Here is a 17,061-nt window from a genome sequence, read left to right as displayed (position 1 = left end):
CAAGCAAGTGCTTGTCCTTCATGTGTTGAGCACTCCAAACCTGGACACAGTATTCCAGGTTAGGTCTCACACGAGCAGAGTAAAGCAGAAGAATCACCTCTCTGGACCTGCTGGCAATGCAGCTTTTGATGCAGCCCAGGATGTGATTTGCCTTCTGGGCTGCAAGTGCCCACTGCCTGCTCATGTCCAGCTTCTCCTCCACCAGCACCCCCAAGTCCCTTTCCTCAGGGCTGCTTTCTAGTACCTCACCCCCCAGTCTGTACTGATGGTGAGGATTGTTCCGGCCCAGGTGCAGAACCTTGCATTTGCTCTTGTTGAACCTCATGAGGTTCACCTGGGCCCACCTCTCCAGCCTGTCCAGGTCCTTTTGGATGACATCCCATCTCTCTGGTGTATCTGGTGTATTCCCTCGTAGATTCTCTTACTGACAATATCTGAAGTTACAATTAGCATTTTCAAGAATTTAGACGGATCTTCAGGAGGGTCAGGACGTATTGTGCTTTGTATGCAATATTAAAAGCCACGTAGACATGGTGCTGTGGGACATGGGTTAGTGGTAGTTTGGGAGCGTTGGGTTGATGGTTGGACCCGGTGATCATAAAGGTCCCTTCCAACCTAGACAATTCTATGATTCTATGACTCCATACATTAAACAGTATGCATTATACAATACACAGCATACAGGCAACATTTTTTGTCGCATAGGATATGGAGATAATGCTGACAATTTTTCTTGTATTTTTTTTCTTAACCTGTTTCAGATGACAAACTCACAAATTTTACAAGTGAATGTTCCATCTATCAAGATTCAGCAAGCACTTCCTATTTTATGCTTGTAGCAGGTAGTGTGACGGTCCAAACAGTACCTTTGAGGCAGAACAATAGCTAAAATGTATAGGTAAATGCACTAATTTAGAGTGTTCTATTGAATCACAAGCCAACTGTGCTAGGTGTTATCTTCAGCGACATGATCTAAAATGAGTAAGTCTGATTCACAGATGCATTTGAAAAAAAACTGTCACAGCGTTAGAAGCATCAGCAGGATGGTTCAAACTGTGGCTGTTTGAAGCTTTTCATGAAGACTGCCTCTCCCTCTCTGTTGCAATAATGCCCACAAATTTACGTTAGAAAAGCTACAAGCCTTTCCATGCTGCAAATCTGCCGTAGCAGCATCGTGTCCCTACACCAGTAGTAGAAATCCAATTCATTTTCAGATAAAAAATGCTGGAAATGCCCTTTGCTGTGCAAAGTTCTGAATCTCACCCCCAACAAGATGCAGTAACAACAGCCTCAAAAACATACTCTGTTGTAATTTCCAAACATACAACCTCCAGAGATCACACTAACCCTTTTTCAGGTACCCTGCAGACAGTGCCGCAATCGCGCTAATTCAGGCATTGTTTTAGAAAACTTAAATCTGCTAATAAGCCCCTGACTGAAAAAAAACCCAAACAACTTGATAGCAGCAGACAGGTAGGCAGTTGTTTCCGTATGGAAAGGTCCCAGGAGTCTGAGATGAGAAGAGATGGAAGGAGTCAAGCCATCCAGGACAAGTACTCTCATGAGTACCAGAGTGTTCAGGCCAGTGCGAGGTAAGGTAAGAAATTCTCCTGCTTCAGAGGCTAAACTGATCCATCAGAAATTAAAAATAATAATAATTATAAAAAATATATATGAAAATGCCAAAGACTTTACATTATGGAAAGCAACATTGCCTTCCCTTGCCACCTCAAGTATTGGCCTACACGAAGCAGCCACTCGCCTGTGTGGAGAGACTTGGCCCAGTGTTGGGTGGAAAGATTTTTCTCCTCTTCCTAGCACAGCAATTTTGTATAAAAGATACATGAAGACCACATTTTAATGGTATTTCTTACTAGAGTGAGGTTTGAAAAAGTAGGTTCAGCCCATCTGTGGTTTTAAACTAAAGTAGGTCATCTTTCCCATTCAGTGCTCCTAGGAGCATGCCTTTCCTGCTCCAGAAATTTAAAAAACTAAAAGGCATCTGCAGGTCATTAAAATTATTTCCTCCTTTATTTTATGCTTGTGTAATTCCACGCAAATCTTTTCTCCTGTGTTTTTGCCATCAATATAGGAAATGTACAAACATGCTAAAAAATACATCATTTAAAAAAATGGCTTCTTCCTGTGACTCAAAGGCCACCCTGGCGTATACTGATGCACATAAAATCCAAATTGATTTTAAGTCAGTCAAATCCAATGACCTGAAATTCTTTATGCTTTTATAAACTGAACCAAAGGGTGAGAAAAAAATGACATTTTTGTATGTAAAGATCTTAATTTTTTATATAAGAGCAGGCACGGGTTAGGGGAGACACAAATATTTTGCCAGCCTTCTAAAACTGCATTTTTAAAGCCGTGTGTGAATGTGCTCTGTGATCTCAGCAGGGTTCTCCTGATGAGAGCCAAGCATCTAAGCAGCGTGTATGTGTTTCAGAGGTGACAAGCTGTGAGTGTTCAGCACCTCTGAGATGGTTTAATTTTGCATACCCAGCTATGACATGACAGCCCTTCCGCTGGCACGACACGTAGCCTTTCCCTGAAGGAACCGGAAAATTCCTTTGTTTCCGTACTAATTTCTAGGGTGGAAAACTTGACAAGGGACATGAGGATGAATCGGTAAGAGCTGGGCTCTCCCACTGACTCCCAGCTGCTTCTCTCTTATCAAAAGGAGCATCCCGAGGCTGCTGGTGGCTGTGTGTCAGACACGTTGTGATCTCTTCCTGTAGCACATGGCTATTCTTCTTTTTGCACATCAGGCAGAAGCTTTAGCATAACAGAAAGTCTTCGTAATTTGGCCCAGGCACGGGAAACAAATCATGCCTTCATTTTTAATGTAAACATTAGCAAAATGCGTGCAAGGCTCTACTCCTTCTAGACTAAATAAAGTCAAAATTAATTTACGGGGCTTTAAACACTTCACTGTCAGTTATGTTCTAGAGGCCCTGAATTTTTACTCAGAAAATGCATTCATTTTTTTCATGACAAGGCTGTCTGAGCAGCTTGGGAAACGCCAGCAAGGGAATATTGTAGGCTGTCTCCATACATGGTTGTGTCTCTGAGAAACAATTCAGCTTGGAAAATCAGGCAGAAAGGTACGAGAAGAGAGATGGAAAACACACATATTATTTCTCTTTTCAGAAATAAAAATGCTGTTACAATTTCTCTTGACAGATAATCTTCCAGAGCTGAAGTCTGAAATCTTACGGGATTGAGTCATCGATGCCCTTGCAGCCATCTGAGAGAATATTTCAAGGGTCATTTTACAACCCTTAATATTCAGCTAACTCTGCAGAGGTTGGTGGAGCAGCACACAGCACCACCATAGACCTACCTGCAGCAGAAAGCAGCAAAGCCCCCCTGAGTTCAGCCCGAGCCCAGGATTTCTGACTCCACATGTGAAATTTCATCAGTGCAGTTACGAAGCAGCCAGCCTTTCCTTAGCACAAAAAAAAAGATTAATTGTCCTTCCTAGGTGCATGAAAGACTGTCTTTAGGGCTGAACAAGATAGATCCTAAGATGCTTCTTAGGTGGGAAATTCCATAAATTTCCATTCCATGGAAAAATGCAGCATTGTATAAAATGGAAAATATTGCTACAGTAAATAAAATGTTACTTGGAGGCATAAAATGAGTGCAATACATAACATCTCTAATTTTCTCCAGTCCTAATTCCTACTGTAGTTCTCCTTCTAAAGTAAAATAGACAATCAAAAGAGCCCGTGGTTTCATTGAGGCTGAGTTGAACTTGCTATTACATCCACACCGTTAGATTTCTATCATCCTATTTTAATCTTGCCATCTTTAAAAGCCCTGAGGCAACCCCAGTTCACGCACAAATCACTTAACACCTCTTTACACCGACACATCCCACGGCGTTTGGTAGAAATTGCATAAAATGTGAGCCAGGCTCAAAGATTGCCCACTGGTGTTTCCCAGTTGCCCTTGCCCTGCCACGGGGCAGAGCTCCAGCTGCCGTTTGCTGGAGGACCAGACCCTGAGAGCTTCCCCGGTGTCATGCATTCCCTTTGCGAGTGCTGCCTCCCTTTCCCCCACAGAGGAGTGATGCACAGTAAATACTTTTCCCTCTTAATGGGGAATTTGGACAATATTAGCTGGCAGCGTGCCAGAAGCACGTGGCGGCTCCTCGCTGCCGTCGAAAAAGGGGAAGGGAGGACAGATAGGTCACGTGTCAGAGACATCTTGGCTCATGTTTTCCATCACTGTCACAGATCTTTCCAGGGTTCTCAAATGCGTACATTCGTGAGGGGTTCTTCACCCTTGGAGCACATACTTTCATAAGCTTTGGGATTCTCTCCAAGTGACTTCAGTAAAGGAGACCAATTATTTCCCTCACATAGCAGTGAAGCTAGTGTTTGCCTTTACAAGTGTGTCAATTAAAGTTCAAGTGGGTTTATTGCACTTACAGAAAAGAAGGCATCTGCTTGGGTTCTGCTGACCCCAAAGGACAGAGTGTAGCTCAGTGTGCCAAATGACCACAGCTCTCATTTGAGAAAATGATGTGTCTCAAACATCCGGAGGAGCACAAAAATAAGAACAGGACACGGGTGGGAACAGTGAGTTGAAGATTCATCTTGGTAGTATTTGCTGTCTTCACTCTACATCAAACAGCCGTGTGTGGGGCTGAAATGGCTGTGCTCAATCTCTGATTCACTGAGATTTAAACTACATTTTAAGGGAACTCCAGCTATGATTAAGAAAAGTAAAGTGTATGCTAGTTACATGAAATAATACCTATCCTCAAATAAAAATATAAACTATAGAAGAAAAAAAGATTCTCTTTTCAAGCGTTTGCTGTTCATGAACGTTTTATTCTTCATAATTACTTTTAACAGAATATCTAGACCTTCATATTTAAATGATTTGTTGAAAAAAATCTCTCACCGTTTTTAACTCTAGTAGTACAATATTACTGCATCTCATGGAAGTATCAGTGAAATGTGACACAGGACCTCTTCTTACCTTTGCCCCTTTTTTGTTTTCAAACAATGTGACACAGGACCTCTTCTTACCTTTGCCCCTTTTTTGTTTTCAACTTAGAAAAGATCAGAAACAACAAAATGAGATAGCATTAGTCCCCATAACAAGTTAAATTTACTGGACATTTAATTGTTCCATGGAAAGGAAGTGAACTACTAATAGAGGTGAGCACGGATACTTTAAATAACTTAGAATCTAAGTGAGATAGGCAGCTATTTTGTTGGTAGATACAGATGTAAAATATTCCAAAGGCGAGCTATCTTTACCATTGCCTCCTGAGATTTCTAAATCAGAGGAAGGATGTGAGTAAGTGGATGACAGGCACAGCAGGTGGTGTTCCACTGGCACACACATACACTCACCATCTCCATCCACTATATTAACCAGTTGATTAATTAGTTGCAGCTCAATGATTTCTCAGGTGGAATTTACTGCTTGTGGTTGGTGACGTTAACACAAATAATTGAAGCAAAGTCCAGGGTAAAAAGTCCAGCGCTGCAGGAGGGGAAGTAAGAGGTATCAGACAATCCGAAGTCTACCCTGCCGAAAAAGCCAAACCAAGATTTAAAGTTTGTAGTGAAGTCAAGCAGTGTGGAACGCACACAAGAAGGCATTTTTCACAGGTATTGCATATCATTTGCCTCAATCACCCATCAGAGAGAGGTTCAAATATATGGGGGTTTCAAATTCAACCCCAAACAGAATAACCCAAAACAAAAATATGATTATACTCCCCCAAAAGTGCTTAAAGCACATGTTGGGGTGGAAAAAAAAGCATAAATATTTCACCCAAAACATATACCTGTGCATGCCATAAATTAGGCAACTATTTTTAAAAGACAGTATTACCTCCAAATATTTTTAACTTGCTCTGTCTTCTGCACATGTGTCCCAACTGTTCCTCTACCGGAACAATCTCTGCTTATTTTTTGTCTACTCTTCAGAGCATTGCTATTCTAATTCTGAATAAAATACATGTCTATGATTGAGCTTGTGTGGAAAGCTGTTCTCATGGGCTGAGGCAGCAATTTCATCTCTTAAAGGAATACATTTCCTTTAACAGATTTCTTGTAACATTTCTTCCTTTCCTGGAAGAAGTTAATAAAAAGATCAAGAAGATCACAATTTCCTGAACAACATTTCTTTCATTTTTCTGGTTTGTGGAGTATGAAATCAGCATTTTGGGTAGCATTGTGACAGTTTGTGGAACAAGACAGCGTCTTGTTAACTTGACAGTTAACAAGAACGAGACTGTTCCTCGGGTGAACACTTCCATGGATTTACATTAAATGGGTCTGTGTAAGAGATAGGCACAGATGTTTCCTTCAATAATATCATATAGATTTACTTTTCTCAATTAATTCATTCTGGAAGCTAGCAAATATTAACTGTTTGACAGAAGGATGCCCATTAAAGTAAACTTCAAATGACACTGATCTTCCTCAATGGATTATAGAAAAATGTGCTGTCCAAACACTGAGAAGACTCAAGCAAAGAAGCATCATTATCTAGAGATCATATTAATGGATTTCCTTAATCAAAGCAATCCTTTGAAGTGAATTATCTTGACCAAATAGGAGAAAGTAATTATTGGCCTAGAAATGACAGTGGTCGTATCGGATAGGATGCCAAAATCTACCAGTGAGAGACACCCTGTGGTAACAGCCTAAAATGTCACTCTTGCAGTCGCCTGCAAAGAAACAGCAGCAGAATGAATTATTTATGATGATTTAATAATAGATTATAAAGCCATCTCTTTTAATAATACATGCAAAACCAGCACGGATCTGATGTGAAAGTTGTGATTTCTCTTTCCGAAATGCTGCTCACAAATTTAAGCTCATCCTGAAGGTCGCAAATCAAAGTGTTGATCTTTATGCCTTCCTCTCCCCCTGTCTGACATATGACTGCCCATGCAGCTGGAGCTCTTGTTCTGTCTATCACATCCCCTATTAATTCAGTTCATAATAACCACTTCTACCATCAATTCACATGCTCTCACCAGCTCTTTACATTAAGAAAATCCTACTGCTTGAATTTGTTCAAACTTCTTGTCTTCATTTACAAGATCCTTCAAAGCCCTCTCCTCCTCTGCCTTTTGCTGACACATTTGTATGCTTACATTATGCCTAGACCTCTATAATCCCCCACAAAATAAAGGATATGAAGGAAAATGAGGCTCCCCCAACTGTAAGAGCCACAAGGACTCACATCTACAGAGGTCACCGTGGCTTTGGTCAGACGTAGTATCATGGTGTGCCCAAGCTGTGTAATGAGATCTCCTCCCCTCCTCTGCCCTCTCCTCTCTTCTGCTGCTCCCATCCAGGGGGGGCCACGCAGCAGATGTGCCCCAAAAGGTGGCAGGTTAAGCTGCCCCCCCCTCTGCAATTAGAAAAGCGGCTAGGCCCCCACCAAATTGCTCAAAAGAGGTTCTGCCCTCAGCAGAGCAGAGAAGCCACCCCATGCTCCTCTGCACATCTTCAGAGATGCCTCCAAAATGGCAGGATGGAGTAGGGATGCTGCCAGGTAGGTCATTTTTCTAGCCCAGACAAAGGAGAGTGAAAGGAATGGGGCATTTTTTCCTTTGGAGGGTTTCCTGATCATTTCCATGTTTGCTGGAAATAAACACCGATCGAGGGACTTTTCCTTAGAGCGTGTGTGGTGCCATTAGCTCTGGGAAGGCAAGAGATAAGACTGGTTTATATTTTCTTCCAGATCTATCAGACCAGCTAAACATACAGCCTCTCCTTTGCCCTGTTTTATCAAAATGCACTTAGCATAAATAGTTTAATCCTATGGAGGTGGGAGAACGGGAGGTTAACCTGGATCATTTTCACAGAAAAGGGTTAGGGGCAAGTACACGCTTTTACACCAGCAGCTCTGATGGAGTGAATCTCAGGCTTGACTGAAACCAGCATGACAGCAATTACAATACACAGACAAAGAAAAAACCTAACACTTAAAAAATCTGGAAAGGTTATTGAATTCTCAAGACATAAAAAAAAAAAAAAATGAAAAATTTCTCTTACACATATATGTATCTCATTTAAATTGTTACATTAAAGGAGTATTTCTGAACGTAAAGAGCGTTGAGGTAAGCTCTAGTTTAATATAATCAGCTTCAAAAGATATGGCTGAGCAGCATGTTCCTCTGCTCTGCTGTCTTACGTTCCACATGGTAGTGCTCCGATAAAAAAAAAAAAAAATGAAAAATTTCTCTTACACATATATGTATCTCATTTAAATTGTTACATTAAAGGAGTATTTCTGAACGTAAAGAGCGTTGAGGTAAGCTCTAGTTTAATATAATCAGCTTCAAAAGATATGGCTGAGCAGCATGTTCCTCTGCTCTGCTGTCTTACGTTCCACATGGTAGTGCTCCAAGGGCCCTGCTCAGTGCTGCAGAGGAAAGCAAAAAAAAACCCCCAGGAGGTTGGCTAGGCTACCTCGGGGGCAAAAATTCCCCCAGGGGAAAATTCTGTTCCATTCTATGACGTTCTGTTCTAATGTATTTTTCTTTTCTAAGTGTTATTGTACTGCTGAACAAGTAAGAAAGGTTGAGGAAAAAGGGGCAGAATTAATGTCCCGCTGCAACAAATTACATTTCCAAATAGAGGTTGTCCCACAGAGAAAGAAGTATTTCAGCATCCCTGTTTGCTAATGAACATCAATTGCTTTAGAAGTGAAAAGCCAAAACATCTGGGTTCAAGTCATCAATTCATCAAAATTCAAGGACTGTGCAGAGGGCATTTAAAGGCTGGGAAGGCTAACCACTTACCTAGCAAAGAAATCAAGAGTTTTATGAAATCCCACCTTTTCAGTTTTTTAAAGTTGTATACGTTCATGTCTATGATGAAATCACAGAGAGAAATGTGGCAGCATGGAGATATCAAAGCAGACAGCTGTTAAAAACTCCCACCTGTAAACAGGATGAAAATGGAAGAAAAGGGCTGACTTACAGCTCTCTAGCACACAGTCAGCCATTAGCCATGCCAGAGACAACACCCCTGATTTTTAAATATCCAAATGCATTGTGAGCTTCTGAGGCTTCTTTTTCCCTTCATCCCCGGTCCAGTGCAGGTAGAGTCCATCAGGTACTCTTTGAGAATTAACCTGAGTACAGAGGGTTGGTGAAGAAAAACCCAGAACTGCAAGTTGACCTGACGTAAGCTTATTTATTCCCTGTCCCTTCAACATGTCTACAACTCTTGTCCTGTAGCACTTGCATCTCCCAGCTCTGCTTTCCTGCTCTGACCTCTGAACCTGCTCTCCTGCTCTGGTCCCACATTTGATATCTTCCCTCGAACTCCAGAAAGGTTCCCCAGACTCTCCAGTGGTATCGGATCCATCTATCTAAAGACTTTTTAACATACCCAGCTCTCTCCATCCAAGAGTCCCTTACCTTGTCCCAAATTCTAACTTTCTAATGTGCCTCCGGGAGAAGGAGGGAACATTCCCAGTGTCTGCAGAAACATCAAAGCACTCTGATTTAAACCACCCTCTCTCTTGTGCTCTTCTGACAGAGGCATGGGTTTCAAAGCCTGTTCTTTGAGGCAACAACTACCACAAAATTCAGTGTCTTCATCTAGTTCAGCAGAACTTGGAAATGGAAGGGGACTCGTGGTTTACGTGTCCCAGCTGCCCTGAAGGTCTCTGAAGTTTACAAAAGAAAAATCAGAAAAATCTCTTCTCTTTTTTTTCAAACTGTGTTATCCCCTAGATTGGATTTAGAAATCTCAACTTTTACAAGGGGGGGGACTTTATCCAACAGAAGGGTGCACAAATCCCCAGAGAGAAACCACCCCTCACACCGTAACAGGCTGCTCTGCAGGCAGACCCCAGGGCAGCTGCTGGCAAAGGATTTTTCAAGGCGAGTCCTTGCCGGGTTCATAAATTCTGGAGGCAAAGAGAGAGGAAACCACACATGCAGGGACGACCTACCGAAGCTGCTTCTTCCTCCTGTGGCCTTGGTCCCCCACAGAAATGGATCATTATCTTACTCTGCACTTCCACATTCTCTTGCAAATTGTTGAGGATCTCAAAATGCAGCACACGTACAATTTTTTTGTTCCCATTGTGGGAATTGTTGATTTAATTTGATGATCACGGCAATCCAATCTTCTCCACAGAGATTGGATTGGACTGCGAAGTAAAAAGTGTTAAGCTTTAGTACCACACAGCTAAAAGTACTAGAGACAATAGCGAAATTTGCAGTGGGAGAGAATTGTTCAAATCCATCACAATTAACAAAGACAAAGCAGATTAACAATTGTGGCACAATTGGCAGAGGCCACAAAAAAGACTAACTCTGGTGACAAAACCAGACCACAGATATTTGAAAAAGATAAGTAGTAAGAGGCAGACATGAAGTTACGGCTATAGGCTGAGAAGGAATATTTTTAAACTTATTGGAAAAGAAGGGGATTCTTGCAGTTCTTGCAAATTTAGAAGTACAATATGCAAATAGCATTAATGAGAAAAAATGGTTAAGTGTGAAGAAGATAAGCTATGGAGCTATCAAGCTACTGTATAATTCTTTGTATCTTTTCGATATTTAAAAACAGACAAAGTATTGAAAAATACTAACTAGGGAATAATGCCACAATAGTGTGAGGGAATTGGACTAGGTGACTTCCATTTTTCTCGTATGATACGCACTTTAACAAAAGCCAAGATGACTCTCTGAACAAAGAGTCTGACTAGAAGAATATAAAAGACTCTGAAGATGAAAGCCATGTGGTTCTGAGCTTGAAGAAAGGCTCTGCTTAGATTAAGGAAAAGAAAACAACATGCAACCTGTAGAAGAAAGAACAGTTTTTAAGGAGAAGAGCGAGGGGAAAGCTATAATATGTTGTTTATAAATCAATGTAATAGGGACAAAAGACTCCATGTAAAATTAAACCATTTTCAAAACTGACTAAATCAAGGTTAGTCCAATGATAATACTAAATGAAAAAAGATGAAAAAAAAAAAGAAATTAAGAAAACCTGAATAATTTTTGAATAAGTGTCTCTAGAAGTTTGGGGGGTTTAGTCACTGATTCCAATTATCTGTCAATAACTTTTATGTTAAACACAAGTCTTAGCATTTCAATGTTAGTAAAATGATAGGAAAAAAAATAGGCAGTTTTTTCTTTCATTTTTATTTTCTACCTCCCATGTTTATTGGTGAATGTGCACATTTGGAAAAATATGTATCTCAGGGTCTAGTTTTCAAATGGACTTTTGATTTTGATGGAAACAGCTTTTCCAACAAGGAGCACTGCACACAGAGAGTAAATAATGATAATTAACCGATGACATGAATTCAGAGCAACAAGATCATGTAGCTCACAAAAAGTGCAAAGAATTAAGCACTTCTGTTCATGAACGAGTAACTCCGTGTGTGGTCTGTTTCCTTCACCTGCCAGACAGTAAAGTTCATTCAGCACATTTTTCTGTTTAACTGATGTTCACAGGCCTTGTGCCTATGCAGTGGAGCAGCTGAGAAAAGTATGCAGGTAAGAGAACTGAAAAGAGGACAGTGAAAGTAGCAATTAGGGCAGGGAGGGGAAGAGACGAAAGTAACTATCACACACCAAAAAAAAATTGAGATCAGCAAAGAGTTTGAAACAGTTCAGAAAGCTGAGAAGTAAGCATAACCTGTTAGCAAATCTAATAGAAAGAAACAAACCAAAACAAATTATGAAGAGATTTAAGAAACAGTGAAGAGAATTAAGTGGAGAGATTTAAGAAAAGTTAATTTCCACTTAGTCTGCATGACAGAAAAAGAAATAATCATGTCACAGAAAACAAATATCACTGTTTCCACTGATGAGCCTAGAGGTCTAACAGATACTTAATTATACTACGCAAAGAATAGCTGTCAAGGTGATGGATGCCAGAACCATGCAGTACCATGCAGTGGATAAACCAGAAAGGTACTCAGTTTTTATCAGATCTGTTTCAAACTCTGAAAGAATGCTAGAAACCAATGAAGTAACGAGTCTGGTAGAGCATCAGAAAACAAAACTTAAGGGATTCTGCCCCTGAACCCTGTACCCTGGGGTAGAGTGGTCCCTGTACTCTTAAATAGTACATTTATAGATGATCAGAAAGCTTGAGGTCTAAAAATCTGATGGAATTCCAGGTCTGAAAAGTATATGTTGAGATAAGAATAAAAAGTGAATGAAATTGAGGCATGGATACAACATACTTAAGTTTTCCGCTCTGAAAACTCCTGTTACAGTCAGGGCTTCAAATTGAAATTATTAATATTATTCTTACAATTTAGTATTACACCCATTTTGCTGGCAGATAAACTAACCAGAAGGTCACACGATCAGCCTTGAGTCATGCAGCAAATCGTTTACGAGAAGATGCAAAAAGCCTTTCTTCTAAGCTTCTTCTGAATCCCAGAGTGCAGTTCCCAGACTAATCTCTACTTTTAGTGCAAAAACGTGATCAGTGCAGGGCCAATGACAACTGAGTTTTTGAATCAACACGGCCATCTTACAGTCTTCCTCAGTAAACTCTTCCCTGCCTCCCTCAGTTAAAAATAATACCCAACTGCTTTGACCTGCCTTCTCAAGACTCAAGCATCCCATTTGCATCGGGGCTACGATGGGAGAAGTGGATAATGAAACACGTGGCTCAATGGAACTAGGTATATCTTGTTTTAAACACTTAGGAAAGGCTTAAAGCAGAGACCGTTAGCAATATAAACTTAATATACACACCTAATAAATGCTTGCTGCACTCAAGCATAGCACAGAAAAGCCACTCTAGGGCAAGATCTCAGAAGTCCTTTTCCTCTTGATGAAAAAGCCTTGCTGTGATAGCTGTGAAAACATGGGTTACTACAGAGTCTGACTGAAAAGCTGCTTCGTTATGACAGAGCTGGGCCTCAGTCCACACCATGAACATCATTAACAACCAAATAAATAAGCCCAGCAGGCAGAAAAAACCCCATAATGCCTAACAAAGGGTTTTCTAGTCTCTCCCTATAGAAAGAGCAGTAGCACTCCAGTAACCCACTAAAGGTTTGCAAGCAGAAACATCTTAGTGCAGCTTTACCTCTTTATTCTAAACGACCAAGATTAGTTCATTTATTATCAACAAACATATAACAAAATACCCTAAGATCTTTCCATGACTCCAAATAGAACGCAATGTGCTTAACTGACATTAGTAAGTCATTATTAGACTCACCTGTCGGGTCTGATTCAAACAGCTTTGCCATCCCATTTTACGAAGAGGGAACTTATCCTCCCCTTCTTCCTCTGCTTTACTCGCACCACAGATACCAAATATATTCAATAACATACTTCAGACTTGCCATTGACGGTGTGAAAGTAAACTTCAGCATAAGAGAAATCAAAGAAAGGGGTCGTTATTTTGCCCTTCACAATTATTAGTTGCCTTACTTATGTTGCCACGCTCATACTTTCTTGGTTACCTGGGAAGAGTTCAGACCTTCCCCTTGAGGCGAGAACTGCTGCAGAGTTTTGCTATGACACAGGTATGTCCAGGTCAAAACCCAGTGGAAAAACTCAGCTCTGATCAGCTGACAAATACTAATAAAAAAATCCCAAAGAACGCAGCACTGATCTTTTCAAACGTTGTTTTAAAATGCCCACACTGAGCAATATGAAAGTCTTACCCCATACATCTTTCTAATCTATTTCTTGAAAATTACTTGCTTAAACAAAGTCTGGCTACCAGTATGGACAGGACAGATTATCAGACTCACACACATCACTCACAGTATTTTACTGTTTCTAATGAACACTGTCTTGTCTCCTTCCTTCTGTAAACACTGTAACTGCTTTAAAAGGGGAAAAAACCCCACAAGACAGAAGTTTTCCTGCAAAAATACAATAAAATCACAGTGCTGGAATCCAGAAGATCCATTTCTCTCTCTGGTACCCAAAGGCAGGAACCACAATATTTATAGCACATTTGTAAAACACGTCAAAAAATGAAGGCTTCAAAACCTTCTCTGTCTCTTCCAATAGTTCAATATCATTAGCACAAAAGCTGGGTTTCCCCAAATCTAACCTGACTTTCTTTTTGTTGCAATCTATGCTCATTTGTTCTTGTGCTGTCCGCTTTCCATTGATAAAAGGGAACAGGCTGGAAAACAGCCAGAAGCTGTAGCTACATCTAGTGCTAATAGTGCGTTAAAAGACCTTACAAAGAGCTCACTGATATTTTACAGCAGGCTAAATGCTAATATGTCAATGTGTCAGCTCTGCAAACTATATCTAATCCATTACTGAGGTGATATACATTGGACATAAGAGCAGGGTCAGACGTTTTGGGCTCCTGGTCATGAACAACTTTTCAAGAGATGGAGGAGATAACACCTTAAGTGTGGGAAGAAGCTGATAAAGAAGAGGAGAAGAAGAAAACCTTAGCCATAATACATCACAATACATGATTTTATACAGTCCTTTTTTTTTAGAAACGGAGCTGCACATTTAAGTCTGGGTTGGAAGCTAAAACACATAAAAATGCAGGAGAAATTGGTTCCAGGCCCTGTTTTTGTGGGAAGTTTGATCTAATATGTAGGTCTCCAAACAAGGAAAGCCTACGCAGTCTCCTGCAGCCAGACAGGAGTTTGCTCTGCCCATGTTCCAAGGCACTCAAAAAGCTGTGTGGCTACAGTTAGGGTGGCATTTTAGCCCATATCTGCCTAAACCCATGATGTATACAAACATAAAGTCAAGGGCAGCGAACCGGCTTAGGAAATCTGCAGTCCCTCGGCTTCCTTTTCTAAACAGCCTCAGAACACAAAACATATGGGGTCAAGCATTACAGAAGTGTTGGCTGAGAAAGTACTGAAGTAACTGGAAAAAATTGTGATGAGAACGCAGAAATTACATAGCCTGGAAATTTTGCAGTAAAGAATAAACTTGCCTTAAGACATAAAAATAAACACACACACAAAAAATGCAGGGAAGTATAATAGAAAGCTGAGATGCAGTTGCTCAGCTGCTATCATAGTATCATTGCTTTCCCTATTATTTATGGTTTTAATAGCAAAGTAGCATGATGACATCCATCTGCACACCATTAACTGATAAAGGATGGGTTCATTACAACAAGATACGTAATAAAAATAAACAAGAAAAAATTCTTCTCAGCGGTGAACTGTTAGTGCAGCACAAGTTATTAGGTGTGAGCCAGGGAATCTTAAAAACAGGTGGCACTGAGCTGTGAACAGGGTTGCTAAACATAGTATATTATTATACCTATGCAAAATGATAAGGAATTCTTCTCAAAACAAAAGCATACCAGATTTGGCTATAATGTATATGAACAGTATAGCCAAAGTATAGGCTGATAGACATGAATATATCTATGAATATGTAACTATAGTCTATATAAAACAGATTTTTACCAAAATAGTAGGATGGAAAGACTAAAGAGCGGTGTTAAAAGTGAAAAAAAATAAATATCTGGCAGGAATCATTTTGGATGGAGTAATGATGTATTAAACACTGCACTCCCTTCAGGCACCTGCCACATAGGAAAGCCCATTAAATTTTCTCCCTCACTGGCTGTGAGGCTCTCTGCTTCCACAGGCCCCTCAACAAACCTGTAGACCCTTGCAGGCCTCGTGCTTCTCCATCCTGTCTTGGTTTCCCATCTCTACTGGCATGTCCTCAACCCTGACCCCAAGTTTCATCCTCGTGGTTTTCTCCTTTCTCCTTCTCTTACACAAATTCTGGTCATCATTCTCTTTCAGTATCCTGCCTTTTAACCCTATTTTCACTAGAAAATAGATTGCAAGAAAAGGTGCCAGCTTTTGATATTACCTCTAGGAGATATTCCTAAGGCCGCTCAGCTTTTTCTTACCTCATCACCTTATGAATGCTGACAAGTATCTGAAGGGTGGGTTGAAGGAGGATGGAGCCAGACTCTTTTCAGTGGTTCCCAGTGACAGGACGAGGGGCAACGGGCACAAGTTGGAACATGGGAAGTTCCACTCCAATCTGAGGAAGAACTTCCTTGGGGTGAGGGTGGCAGAGCCCTGGAAGAGGCTGCCCAGGGAGGGTGTGGAGTCCCCTTCTCTGGAGATCTTCAAGCCCCACCTGGATGCTCCTGAGTGCTGTGCTCTGGGCAGCCCTGCTTTGGCAGGGGAGTTGGACTGGATGATCTCTAGAAGGTCCCTTCCAACTCCGACAATTCCATGATTCTGCAATTCTTCAGTGCCAGCAGGCAGTACTCGTTACTCAAGGAGGTGTTTTTTTCAGTTTCACTGTGGCTCTGACATTGTTGAGGGAAACCACGTTGCTCTGGACTCCATCTATTAATATCATAAAGTATTCTGTATGCTCCCGTGTTCACCTGCATCCATAGATGAATGCACAGAATGCAATTTTCAATAAAAAGCTTCCGAGCATCTCTAATTCCTGAAATTCATTCAAATGTGATTATTCCTGACTGAATTTTATGAGTCAGTACTGTGTACCTGTTTACTCTCAAGAGGGACAAAATTAAGATTATTAAACATTTTAAGAGCACAATGGCACAAGCCTGACAAAAGACTGAAATGTTACTGCAAAAGCATGTTGCTGAAAACATTAGGGGTAAGAAACAAGTGTGTAGAGGAAGTCACATTAACTGAGACTGTAGACATCCTCCATAGAATACATCACCATTCCTACCTCTTGGCACACTGTGGATTAAAAGCGTTCATAAAATGTTTCCTGATTCAAATATAGCACAAAGATTTCCTGTGGGAAAACTGAATGCAAGACAACTTGCTGTAATCTGTTACCACCACAGCTGAGTGGAAACTGTTAGAACAGCACGGAGCTTCCAATGACTCTTCAGCTGATGCATATTCAGAGTTGTTCCTACCTTGAAAGGGCTCTTGAAATCAAAGAGAGGTTTTTATGTTTCTAAGGGATGGAGAAATATCTTTGTCTGGACACTGGATTTTCTAGATTTTAAAATGAGGCTTATAAAACTGAACAGTAGGAAACAGATGCTTTTAATCCTGGTCCCTCAGCGTTTCCCTAAAGTTTGGAGATGTGAATCTGCAGAGATAACC

The 17,061-nt window shown here is 40.7% G+C and overlaps 1 protein-coding gene across 6 annotated transcripts in view; it reads right to left on the bottom strand.

Annotated features, from left to right (window-relative positions):
- The window catches only part of RAMP3 (receptor (G protein-coupled) activity modifying protein 3), an 86,440-nt gene that overhangs the window by 63,112 nt on the left and 6,267 nt on the right, over positions 1 to 17,061 (bottom strand). Inside the window, exons 1-5 of one of the 6 annotated variants that reach the window (XM_014946984.1) lie at positions 13,209 to 13,226; positions 12,737 to 12,838; positions 9,961 to 10,161; positions 8,798 to 8,938; positions 5,382 to 5,559 (exon numbers count right to left, since the gene is read on the bottom strand). The gene's annotated coding sequence lies outside the window, so the exon portion shown is untranslated. Of the gene's footprint in view, positions 1 to 5,381; positions 5,560 to 8,797; positions 8,939 to 9,960; positions 10,162 to 12,736; positions 13,009 to 13,208; positions 14,868 to 17,061 lie in introns of those variants that run through there. The other 5 variants (XM_014946989.1, XM_014946987.1, XM_014946988.1 and 2 more) reach the window with 5 other exon arrangements.

The sequence above is a fragment of the Calidris pugnax genome, unplaced genomic scaffold, assembly GCF_001431845.1.
Source record: "Calidris pugnax isolate Ruff unplaced genomic scaffold, ASM143184v1 scaffold71, whole genome shotgun sequence".
Lineage (NCBI taxonomy): Eukaryota > Metazoa > Chordata > Aves > Charadriiformes > Scolopacidae > Calidris > Calidris pugnax.
Note: the sequence above shows the minus strand (reverse complement) of the source record. Positions and strands in the feature narration are given on the sequence as shown.